This window comes from Xyrauchen texanus, chromosome 17 (genome assembly GCF_025860055.1).
Source record: "Xyrauchen texanus isolate HMW12.3.18 chromosome 17, RBS_HiC_50CHRs, whole genome shotgun sequence".
Classification (NCBI taxonomy): domain Eukaryota; kingdom Metazoa; phylum Chordata; class Actinopteri; order Cypriniformes; family Catostomidae; genus Xyrauchen; species Xyrauchen texanus.
The window spans coordinates 2,953,893-2,967,345 of NC_068292.1; the positions used below are offsets into that span (position 1 = coordinate 2,953,893).

The window sequence follows — 13,453 nt, forward strand, 5'->3', positions numbered from 1 at the left end:
ACATGACGAAGATAAACTAGAGAGATAAACGAGATAAACTAGAGAGATCGCAAAGGGAAAAAAATACTCAACGAGAATGAAGACACAGCACGAAACGGCGCCTTCAATCGGACAATTGACCAAATCATAAGCAACACTTAAGGGAATACAGGGACCGCAAGAAGGACTTAAGCAAATGCAACAGTGGACCAAATAATGATGTTTTGGACTCGGACATGCCTGCTAACTAACTTGGGCATTGAATTCAGCCAGTAATGCTCATGATAAACAGTGAATCGCCTGTGTCCTCTACAGCTGATCTCAGCAAGTTATTATATTTGCAAACTTTGTTAGCTTTCTTTACACTGTTGTCATCTTATTTTGTGCATTGTTTTGTTCTGTAAAGGGATTTTTGACCAGCTACTCACTAAGTTTGTAAAATCACGGCTGTCTGTTAAGTAAAACAGTGGAATTCTCAATCAAAACCATATGCTATGGCAAAAATCCAAATACAACCATCTGCTACACCAAAGTTAATAATGATTCCACTGTAACAGTTTATTGAACTTAGCAAGTTAAGCCATAGTTCATACAATATAATGTAATTAAATTACCTGTCGTCTTTAGCGTAGATCTTGAGCAATGTAATAACGATGGATTGCATTAATCCATGTTTAAATATGTCCTAAAAACAAGAGTAAAAGCTGTATACAAACACACTGTGATGCACCATGTTTGTTTATGTTTGAGGTAGTCATGTGAAACTACCATGTAGGCAGATATGACCCATTATGTCACCGCTCAGCCCTCAGGTCAGTGAAAAAAACGTGGCCAGTTTATGAACCAGGGGAGCACAGGCTCGGCACGAAAACCATTGCAATTTCGGTGGAAAAGTGATAGTAGTGGGCTGGGTGAGTAGGGTCCAGAGTAACAGCCCTGCACTGTTCTTGAAGGGAGGGCAGCAGGAAACCAATAATCTGCTCGGCAGTCCAAACTGTCCTTTGTAGTCCTCTGATGTCCGATTTCATAGCTGAACCAAACCAGACATTTACTGAAGTGCAGAGGATAGACTCAATGACTGCTGAGTAAAACTGTATCAGCAGCACCTGTGGCAGGTTACATTTCCTCAACTGGCGAAGGAAGTACAACCTATGCTGGGCCTTTTCCACAATGGAGTCAGCTTCTCAGAATAGCTCCTTTTAGCCACTCTAATCTCTTTTGTCAGTGTGTTTCTAGACTGAATGTACAAGATTTTAACCCCACTTCTGTAAGCATCCTATTTGGCCTGATGAAGCTGCCTAAGTTTTGCTGATGGTTTGTCATTGTTGAACGTAAAAGTCATAGTAGGAATACGCATATCCTCAGAAAAACTGATATATGCAGTCATAGTATCTATGAGCTCATCCTGATTTGTGTCTGCAGCTTAAAAAACACTCCAATCAGTGCAATCAAATCAGACTTGTAGTTCCAGTTCTGCTTCATTGGTCCATCTCTTTAGAGTCCTTACTACAGGTTTAGCTGATTTTAATTTCTGCCTATAGGTTGGAAGAAAATTAACCAGACAGTGATCAGAGAATCCCAAAGCTGCTCTAGGGACAGAGCGATATGCATCCTTTAATGTGGTGAGGCAGTGATCCAGTATATTCCAGTCTCTGGTGGGGGATGTAATGTGCTGTCTGTATTTTGGCAATTCACAGGTGAGGTTGGCATTGATAAAATCGCAGAGAATAATAATTTGTGAGTCTGGGTATTGTTGTTCCGTCTGATCGGCCAGCTGTTGCAGCACTGTCCTCACACACGCTTTTGGAGGAATATAAACACTCACCAGCATAAACGAGAAAACTCTCACGGTGAGTAGAAAGGCTTACAGTTGATAAAAAGTGCTTCCAAATTAGCACAGTACATCTTCTTTAACGTTATTACATCTGTACACCAACTTTCATTGATGTAATAGCATGTTCCAGTGCCTCTCTTTTTTTCCCGTTAACTCCGCAATGCAATCCGCTCTGAACAGCTGGAAGCCCGGCAGATGTAAGGCACTGTCCGGAATGGCTTCACTCAGCCAGGTTTCTGTGAAGCACAAGGCAGCAGAGTTTGAAAAGTCCTTGTTTGTACAGGTGAGAAGTAGTTTGTCCATTTTGTTAAGGAGAGTGCGGAGATTCGCTAGATGAACAGCAGCGCTGTTCAAAAGCCGTGCTGACAGAGCTTGACCAACGGATTACAGTTAAAAAGTACTTAAATATTTATCTTTTTTTCACCGAAATCGATTGTATCGCTTTAGAAGACATATGGATGACGTTTATGATGACTGCCTGTGATTTTTGGAGCTTCAAAAGAGAAATCACCATCCACTTGCATTTTAAGGACCTACTAAGCTAAGATTTCTTTCTATTTTTCTTCAAATGTGTTCTGCTGAAGAAAGAAAGTCATACACACCTGGGATATCATGTGGGTGAGTATATAATCAGAGAATTTTCATATTTTAATGAACTATCCCTTAAAGAGTAGCTCAAATGTCTAAGCCAATGTCATGAGTTCAATACGTAGGAAACACATAAAAAATGCATGCCAATGGAAGTTGTTTTGATAAATGCCTCTGCTAAATGCATAAATGTTAATTTGTTGTACAAACTATGTGGTAAATTGAGGAAACCTACAAAAAACCAGAGCAAAACTTTATCCTGACATCATTCAGATTTAAACAAGTGATCCTAGCAATAGGCGAGTTAAAGCACATCTTTGTCCACTCCATAGTTTAACTGCTTCAGGGCACTTAACCTTCAGAGACATAAGCATGGTTGAAATAAGTTTTTAGGAAGCCACTGGTTATAATTATTTTATTTTTATTGTTATTTTTTATCATTGTTTTTGTTGTGGAGTGAATTGTGGAAAACATTAGAAAAATCGAAATGCTGGGCATTTAGGGTTGCAAAATTTCACCACTGTTTTTTTGGAAAAAAAGTGGGTGTTCTAAATTCACTACATAATTTAATACAAAAGCATTTGCAATTTTTTTCTTCCATGCAGAAAGTGTAAATTAATGAACAGTTAAAAATACTGTTTCAAACTAATAAGCACTATTGATATTAATTATATTTTTGCTGGTATAATAACCAAAAAAATACCCATTGTAATATATTTAATATACAAAATATAAAACAAAAAAATTATGATGGCACAGCACAGAAAACATCTGAAAATCATTTGGAATAGTTTATCTATGATATACTGAATCAACTCCATTGTGTGAATTAGGGATGTCCCGATACCATTTTTTCCCAAAGGAGTACGAGTACTGAAACTTTTCTTTAGTACTTGCCAGAGTCCAATACCTGTTTTTTTTCCTGAACTCAATATCAGCAGTTTATTTAAATTTTATCATCAAAATTGTGTTTAACAAAACTTTAATCAAATAAAAGTCTAACAATTCATTTTCAACATGAAATTGTATTATTTTTATCGAATGAAGGGATTTTATACAGAACCTCCCATCACAATCCCAAATACAACATAGGAGTTGTTTTTGTAAAAAAAATGCTGCATAACAGAGCAGCACAGATGTGAGATTTGCATAAATATAATAGTTACTATTGATTTCTTATAATAGTGAATTTTACATAACTATACAGATCTATTTCTGTCATACTTTTTCCATTTAAATTGAGCTTTGACTTTGGCAGAGCTTTTATTTTGAAACGTTTCTGTGTTGTTAGACCAAGGAATCCAAGGAAATAAAAGCATGCCTATGTGAATCACAGTAATTATTAAACCACAAAAGGCTACTATTTAAATAACTCAGTATGTAGTCTGTATATGACTCCTGCTAAAAAGTGAATTAGCCCTCTGTCTGCAGTCATCTGCTGCAAACTGAGTATGCGGTGCTCATAATAGTGTTTTCTGTGTATGAGCCAAGGATCTCTAAATGTATGAGCAGTTTATGTCTCTATGCCTGCACAACACTGGCTCCACACATTCACAAGCACTCACATTTACATTATTTACTTGCGTTCACTCTCAGTGTTTACATTTGTTTGTTTATATTTTCGCAGGAGTTGTCTCCGTTGACGGCGCATGAATCTGAGAGCTTGAGAAGCGCTTCATGCACTCCTCTAGACAGGAACTGAACTGGTTAATGTCCACGGTGTGGCTCAGTGACGTTCGGAGTTCAAATGAATGACACACAAATGGCATGGTGTTCATGGCATTTATATATTGCCCAAAAATTTTATTGGAATTTGAAATGCACAATACAAAAAAATCAGACAATTATTTAATAATAGCGATAGGCCTATCCCCACCCTACATTTTTTTTCCTTGTCCCATAAGCCGCTTCACTCGGAAATACGTCACAATAAGGACGTAAATACAGTTGCAACCTCCATTTCATGCCGACTTATGCCAGGTTCACACTCTGTGAGCATGGCACGAGTGAGGTGCAAGCGGGACGGTCGCGTTGGATGTTCACATTGTCCGCGGCACTTCCGCAAGAAAAAGCAGCGCCTCTGCGCAGAAAATAATGTTATCTATGGGGTCCTATACCAAATTTTTTATGATTAAGGTCATAAGCTGAGGTTATTGCTGCTTCAAGGACAACAGCGGGCAGTCACTTGCGCTTCATTTTTATCAGCACACTTGGTTGTGATTGGTTCATGCTGTGACTATACTTTACACCTATATACACAGAATGGCAAAATGTCTGGCAGTTTGTTAATTCTTTCCTTGAGAAAGTTACTGAGTTTACTTGCATGCAGAAATATACATTTTAGTGTACTATAGGTTTGGTTTGAATCATTTTGATTTGCTTTCGTGTATTTTCTATACTCTCCTGATAATTTTAGGATCGTACTGCACCCAGAGCCGTTGAGCTCAGCATGAGACATGCAGCAAAAATTGGCTCAACGCCGAAACTATCCACTCACTGCCACATCTGGGACGCTTCCGTAATGCGTCATTTCCATGGTGTAATCTGTTAATATGGGCACTGAAACGAAAACGTGCCATTCACGGAGGATGTGTGAACCTGGCATTAAAAGCTACAATGAAAATGCACTAAAAGACAAAAATACACCAGAAGGATATTGGTCATGGCGCGATAGAGTGATTTTGTTGTTTTCATGCGTGTCCTTGTAAGCGAGTCTCATGTTAGTAAGTGTCTCAATTTTTAGTGGATTAACACCATTGTTAGTGCTCAAATAAGTGTTCATGACAAACTGACTCACATCATAAGAAACTAGGAGGTTAAATGAAACACTCTTTTTCTCAAGAGTAGGCTCTGTAAACAGCAACATTAGGTTATCTGAACAATAGCAAAGAGGGGAGAGTTTGAGAAACCCCTCATTATTTTTGCATTTATGTTTGATGGCATGCATGTGCATTGGCTGGACCAGCCAGAAAAAAAAAGTTTTTTGTATAATTCAAGCTAAAAGATGCAAAACATGTTTTATTGCTGATTTTATGCCTTGACCACAGTTTGACAGATGTGGTCAATGAATAGTCATTGTATGAAAAGAACTGAATAATGTCATGTGTATGACATGCTAATAAAATGACCAATACATCCACATTCCTCTCGCCATGTGTATTCTAGAACTATTCTTCACTAAAGCATTTCATTGACACTCAGAGACAACATGGAAGAGAAGGAGAAAGCAAAGAGAAAAGTCTTCAGTCAACAGCTGCAAAGCATCAAGCAACATTTGGCCCATTCAAGAACTCAATAATCCATTTGAAAGTCCTTGATTGAATGCAGAATACACTCATATATGACAATCCCGATGACCTCTTCCATATCTTAACTGCTTTACATAATCATAAACCTTTCCAAAGGAAAGGATACATCACAGATAATCTGTAGAGGCAATGTTATACATGGATGTTGTTCCAAATAGTAAATGTATAAATCTAGTTTTGTGTTATGTTTGTGTTTGATGTGAAGAACGTGTGGAGCGCGTCCCATGGATTGCTCCTGAATGTATTGCCGATGGAGCTCGTATAGGAAGTGCTGCTGATCAGTGGAGCTTTGGAGCCACTCTGCTGGAAATCTGCAACAATGGAGATCTTCCCATCTATACTCAGATTCTCAGTGCTGCTCTGTACAGGATTTTGGGCCAAAGAAGATGCATGGGTTTTTATCAACGATACAGGACAAAAGAAGACCTTTGGCCTGGACCAGACCTCTCGGCACAACGATATAAAGGACCAAAGAAAAATCAGGGCTGTAAATTTAACATGATAAAAGTGGACAAAGTCATATTTTTGTTTATGTTGCGATGAAAGCTAGCAGTTGAAATGCAGACTCATGCTAAAACAGAAGTTCTCAGAAACCGATGCCGCTGTAGAAATAAGCTATTTACAGTGAGCTAAGATTAGTTTATTCTGTGAGTGAAAGCATGCCTTTACAAGGCATTATTGCGATAAAGTGAGTAATATTTGGCAAGCAGAGCACTTAGGTCACCTTAATTCCAGGACAGTGAGTGAAGAAGGCCTCTGGACTCTGGGAGTGGTAGAGTGAGCCGTGACCCCCAAGGAGCTCTGATGGTCAGGTTTCCACAGTCAAACATGTTCCCGAATGGTACTGATACTTGGCGGCTTCATTTACGATCTTCAAAAGCATAAAGAGTAACAGACAGAAAGACGATCATCAATATCAACTTGCATCTGTTTGCAAGAAAAGATGGGCTCCACATAGGGTTGCAGCGGTATACCACGGTATGAAAATTGCCAGTTCCCTTCCGAGGGAACTCGCACTGCGTCGTTGAAAACGACTCTTTGGGGAACGCTCCTTAGCGTGCGCCTCTGAATTATGAATGAAACTATTCCAATCTTGATTGGTGTTGCGTCATGACGTAACATGTGACGGCATAACCGGATGCATAAAAGTGACGCCGGTACACACACACATTAGCTTTTCAGCTCTTCAGCAAGCGCTCTATGTTGAAATTGTTTGTCTTATTTGGTGTTGTTTGTCTGATTTAAAAATATTATGGCCACCGAACAGTTCAAGAAGTGCGTGCACCCCTGCCCTCGTTTCATTACGTGTAGGGACACGCACGCTTTATGTGTGAACTGTTTGGGGCGCTTAGCACGCACTGAGCAGCTCTCGAGGGATCTGCCTGTGAAGTTGTGAAGCACTACCCATGAGAGTGCTGCACTCCGGTTGGCGTGCTTTGATGAGCACGGTCAGGCTCGCGTTCCCCACGGTTTTGGTCCAGCGTCTGTTGAGGCAGCGCGGCGATTGAAATCGCGGGGTTACGCAGCGGATTTTGCAGATGAGAATGAGACTGCTGCGGCACGTTCTCATTCTTCGTTTGAGGATCCGAGCCTACTGTGAGTGGTGCAGAAGCCGGCGTCGCGGCTTCTTCTGCCCATGATCAGGTCCCGTTGCTTGAGCTCACTGCTTCTGAGGAAGTGGATATGCTCAGCATCGATCGCGGACGACCGTGAGCCAAGCACGCCAGTTTTTGGCCAAGCTTATGAGGAGCTGATTGAGGTTGTGACGCGTGCGTGGCCAGACTGAATATCAGCTGGCCACAAAATGAGCAGGGAGCGCAAGTTGAAAGCAAATTAGGCGTGCGTTTCCTGCGGCACAGATCACAACCTCAGCGCCGGGGTTTGCCGTTTTTCCCGATCTCCACAAAGATATCTAAAAGCGAGATCGTGGGGTAAACCGCATTCGTCCCGTATCTCCAGCCCCAGTGTTTGATTACAGGCGATGTTTTGGGGGCGCGGGATATGGGCTAAAACCCGGCGCTGCCTAGTAAGCCCTGCAGAGATACATCTGCTTTAATAAGTAGGGCTTACATGGCCGCACACAATCCGTGTTGGTTTCCGCCGTCTCTGACGCTCGGGCCACATCAATTTCCAGCGAGCGCACACCGTGCCGTTAGTGTCAAAAAATAAATAAATAAAAAAAAAAAAAAAAAAACAACAAGCATCAATTGTGGTCACAAGAACCGTATCGACTAAATCCTGCCGGTTTCCCTCTTCAGGAAGTCGGGAACAGTGCTCGAAAAACACCGAGACCAGCCTCGAGAGGCTGGTTCCCTTAGTTGAAGCTTCGGAAAGAGGTCCTACCGAGGTGGTAGAACCTCGGAGGGCTGTCCCCTGCTGCAGAGCAACCGAGGTTGCTCTCGCAGCGGAGTCCTCAGGAAATCTGTGTCGGTTCCCGCCGTCTCTGGCGCTTCGGGCCACATCAATTTCCAGCGAGCGCACCGTGCGTTAGGTGTCAAAATAAAAACAAGCATCAATGGTGGTCACAGAAACCGTATCGACTAAATCCTGCCGGTCTTTCGCTTCAGGAAGTCGAGAACAGTGCTTGAAAAACACCGAGGCCAGCCTCGAGAGGCTGGTTCCCTTAGTAGAAGCTTCGGAAAGAGGTCCTACCGAGGTGGTAGAACCTCGGAGGGCTGTCCCCGCTGCAGAGCAACGAGGTTGCTCTGCAGCGGAGTCCTCAGGAAATCGGTGTCGGTTCCGCCGTCTCTGACGCTTCGGGCCACATCAATTTCCAGCGAACGCACACCGTGCCGTTCAGCGTCAAAAAATAAAAAACACACATCAATTGTGGTCACAAGGACTGTATCGACTAAATCCTGCCAGTATCTCGCTTCAGGAAGTCGAGAACAGTGCTCGAAAAACACCGAGACCAGCCTCGAGAGGCTGGTTCCTTAGTAGATTTTGTAGAGGCATGGAATCATCTTCCCAACATATCTGCATGGGTCCTGCATATAATAAAATCAGGGTACAGACTGCAGTTCGGGCACCGCCCCCAAATTCTCTGGGGTGGTGCAGACTACAGTGGTTCCGAGCAGGCTCAGGTGATGGAACAAGAAGTGCAATCTCTGCTGCTGAAGGAGGCCATAGAACGTGTTCCTCATTCAGACAGGGAGTCCGGTCTTTACAGCCGGTACTTTATAGTTCCAAAAAGGATGGGGGTTGAGGCCGATTTTAGATCTCAGAGTTTTGAACCGGCCTTTGAGGAGGTTCAGGTTCAAAATGCTTACCATTCCTGTCATCGTGAGTCAGATCAGATCCGAGGACTGGTTTGTCACGATAGATCTAAAAGGCGCCTATTTTCATGTACCCATCCTTCCATGTCACAGGAGGTTCCTGAGGTTAGCTTTCGGGGTGAAGCTTACCAATATCGGGTTCTTCCGTTCGGCCTAGCACTCTCTCCCGCACATTCACCAAATGTATGGATGCAGCTCCTGCTCCTCTGAGACTTCAGGGCATCCGCATACTGAATTTTATCGATGACTGGCTCATTCTGGCCCAGTCTCGAGAAATGGCGATTCGGCATCGAGATGTAGATCCTTGGCCATATTCGAAGTTTGGGGTTGAGACTCAACACAAAAAGAGTGTGTTACAACCATCCCAGTGCACAACGTTTCTGGGTGTTGTGTGGGACTTCGGTTACGATGCAGGCACGCATGTCTCCTGCACGTGTCGAGTCCGTTCTGGCGATGGTGTCGGGTTAAAACTAGGCCAGGCCATCACTGTAAAGCAGTTTCAAAGACTGCTGGGCCTCATGGCAGCGGCATCCAACATTATACCTTTGGGCCTTCTACACATGAGGCCCCTCCAGTGGTGGCTGAAAGCCAAGGGGTTTTCCCCAAGGGGAATCCATTTAGTATAATCAGAGTAGCGCGCAGATGCCTTCGTTCTCTGCTAATATGGAAGAAACCTTGGTTCCTGTCCCTAGGGCCAGTGTTGGGAGCGTCATGTCGCCGGAAAACCATTTCGACAGACGCCTCCCTCACTGGCTGAGGCGCGGTCATGGGCGGCAGCTTTGCCAGGGGTCTGTGGCAGGACCATCATCATTCTTGGCACATAAACTGTCTAGAGATGTTGGCTGTGTTCAGGGCAGACATCTAAGGTTACCATGTCCTAATACGTTCGGACAATACATCAGTGGTAGCTTATCTGAACCAACAAGGGGGACTCGGATCAGCCCTCTGTGCAGACTGGCGCATCAGATAATTCTTTGGTCCCAAGGGAAAATACTGTCTATCAGAGCAATGTATGTTCGGGGTTCAGAATCAGGGAGCAGACATCCTGTCGAGGCAGGGGCTGAGGCCCGGGGAATGGAGACTTCATCCAGAGGTGGTGAAGTCGATAGGGGACAAATTTGGACCATCGGAAGTGGATCTATCCGCGTCTCGAGGGACGTCCCACTGTCCACTTTGGTTCTTCCTCTCACATCCAGCCCAACTGGGGTTGGATGCCATGGTACAGGCCTGGCCGAGGCCTCGCCTGTGCGCATTTCCCCGATCGCTCTGCTCCGGGAGTCCTGGAAAGGGTCCGCCAAGAGGGCATCAGTCTACTTCTGGTTGCCCCGATGTGGCCGGCCGAGTATGGTTCTCAGACATAATTTCACTCCTGATAGCTCCGCCACGGCAGATTCCTCTGAGGAGGGATCTGTTGTCTCAGGCAGGGGGCACAGTTTTCCACCCTCGTCCAGAACTGTGGAAACTGTGGGTCTGGCCCCTGAGGGGGTTCAGTACCTAAATGCTGGTCTATCAGCGGGGGTGGTTGAAACCATACTTGGCTCTAGGGCTCCGTCTACTAGGAGATTATATGGCCTCAAGTGGAATGTGTTCTCCACTTGGTGTAGAGAACATGAATTAGATCCAGTTAACTGCCCGGTGGCTTCAGTTCTGGAGTTTCTTCAAAATCGTTTCTCTGCGGGTCTCTCCCTTCCACACTTAAGGTGTGCGTGGCTGCCATTTCGACTTTCCATGCACCACTGAGTGATGGGCCTCTGGGGAGGCACCAGCTGGTCATTCGTTTTCTCCGTGGTACATGGAGGATGAGACCGACAACCAGGTCCAGGGTTCCTGCCTGGGACCTGGCGGTGGTTCTCGAAGGGTTATCCCTGGCCCCCTTCGGACCCCTTCAGTCGGCTTCGCCCAAGGACCTGACGTTCAAGATGGCTTTTCTCTTAGCTATTACCTCTCTAAAGAGGGTGGGAGATCTTCAAGCCCTGGCAGTAACACCAGCTTGCTTGGAGTTTGACCCTGGCGGAGTTAAAGCCATTCTGCACCGAGACCTGGCTATGTGCCTAAGGTGCCTTCTAACGCGACACGGTCTCACGGTCCTGCAGGCTTTTCATCCTCCACCTCATGTGTCGGCAGAAGAAGAGAGGCTCCATTTGCTCTGCCCTGTCAGAGCTTTGGGCATTTACCTCGAGAGGTCCTCTTCTTGGAGGAGGTCGGACCAACTGTTAGTGTGTTTTGGGTCACCTAAGAAGGGGCTCCCTGCCTTGAAACAAACCATTAGTAATTGGATTGTTCAGGCTATTATCTCGGCCTACAGGTGCGTAATTTGCCTTCACCTTTGGCCATAAGGGCTCATTCAACTAGAGGCATGGCGTCCTCTAGGGCTCTCTTATCGGGAGTGCCCCTCCAGGAGATCTGTGAGGCAGCCGGTTGGGCTACCCCGCACACTTTCATCAGGTTTTATAGTCTGCACCTCCCTAGTACGCCTGGCGCACGTGTGCTCTCGTCCTAGTTGAGTGCCTGAGTTCAGTTTCACTCTAGGGCAGGCCTTTTTTCGGTGCGTGGCCTAGTGGGCATTCGTTCCCCAAAGAGTGGTTTTCAACGGCGCAGTCGCGAGTTCCCTCGGAAGGAGCGTCTCGGGTTATGACTATAACCCTTGTTCCCTGAGAGGGAGCGAGACACTGCATCGTCCTGCCACGCCCCTCAATGCCTGAGAGCGGCTTGCTTCATCGCTAGGCTAATGTGTGTGTGTACCGGCGTCACTTTTATGCATCCGGTTATGCCGTCACATGTTACGTCATGACGCAACACCAATCAAGATTGGAATAGTTTCATTCATAATTCAGAGGCGCACGCTAAGGAGCGTTCCCCAAAGAGTCGTTTTCAACGACGCAGTGTCTCGTTCCCTTCTCAGGGAACAAGGGTTATAGTCATAACCAGAGACGTTTTCATACCATGTACATTTGCTTATCTACGGTATTGAGAAAAAAAATGCAACCGGACGAAGAATCTCACCTGCGCGTGCGCATCTCCTTTCCTCCTCGTCTGCCTGTCAGACTCCTCAACTTGTGCCACACACACACACATGCAGCGGAGAAATGTTTGACATGAGTGAGTGTGTGAGTGAGTTAAAGCAGTGTTTCTCAACTGGTCTATTCGGACTGGGTCGTGGACAGCAGGGAAAGAACAATGCCATGGTTCTCCCATTGAAGATATTTCGGCAGCTGCCCAAGTGATAGCCTATTTAGGACTGCTGAGGCAGATTTAATGATAATCTCACAATCCGCTAAAGGCTTCTCATCTGCACTTTCACACGAATGTAACAGAACCAGCTTGCGCTAATGATCTGCTCCTCTCTCTGGCGTGAGCGTGCAACAACCAGGCTTCCATCGGTATTGTAGCGTGCAGACCTCAAAACTGATGAGACCAATTTCAATTCTAGTGTGACATTTCTAGTTTAAAGCATTGCGGAGGAGGTCAAGTCAAACCTCTCAAACAGTAGGCAGTCCTGACATGCCAAACAGCACTGAGGAGGAAAAGAGCAACACTGTGTGCTATGCACACATTTATTTTGTTTTCTTTACACATCATCACCTTTACAAAATTGTTTCAGGATTTTACATGAGTAAAAGTAACTGTTATATTTTGACAAAATGTTATAATTTCATATGAAATAATCTAAACGGTAGACTCTATTAGACCTCATTTTATATAAATAGTGGTAGTTGTAGTTAAAGTTTCAAGATGTGTTTGAGCTAGTATTTATTTTTTCATAAATACTATAATTTGTTATTATTATTACTATTATTTATAATAATGTTTTCATTCCTTTAAGCGTCATTGTAATTGATTGTATTAATTGTGTAATACCGTGTACCGCGATACCGTGATATTTTCTGAGATGGTTACTGTACCGTGAAAATCTCATACCGATGCAACCCTATAGCTCCACATCCCTAATGCAATTGCATCCAAAGCTCTGCTTGTAAAATGCTTTTAAGTTAAAAAAATTTCCTATCAATGTCGCCAAAGCTTTTTCAAATAAACCATGCGTGAAGCCAGGAAATTCTTTCACATTGCTTGACAACAGATGCTTGGAAGGATCAATGTAAATTGGCGTTTTAACAGTGATTGTGCAGCACACAGAAACAATATTTCCAAAAAATTAGATGCTATTAATGATCAATGTTTGAATTCCAAGAGAAATCTGTATTTGATTTAGATACATTTCATTACATTTATTAAATTAACTTTCATTTTAAAGTTGTTTTCCATTTATTTTTATCAAGTTGAAAAAGTGGTGGTGGATATTTTATGGGGGTGTAGGGCAAAATGAAAATCTGTTTTGAAGATACATGTTTAGAGTTACATTTGTATTGTTTGTTGTGTTTTATCAATAACTGACTGTAAAGAACAGAAAGGGTGTTAAGAGACATTATTCTATGAAAACTGTATTGCATGGGTTTCGTCTTTGGACACAC

The 13,453-nt window shown here is 43.8% G+C and overlaps 1 protein-coding gene and 1 pseudogene across 1 annotated transcript in view; one reads left to right on the plus strand and one right to left on the minus strand.

Annotated features, from left to right (window-relative positions):
• Nucleotides 1-13,453, plus strand: part of LOC127657834 (dual specificity protein kinase Ttk-like) — a 465,704-nt gene that overhangs the window by 345,184 nt on the left and 107,067 nt on the right. The window lies entirely within an intron of this gene.
• Nucleotides 5,881-13,453, minus strand: part of LOC127658268 (2-oxoisovalerate dehydrogenase subunit beta, mitochondrial-like) — a 45,573-nt pseudogene continuing 38,000 nt past the window's right edge.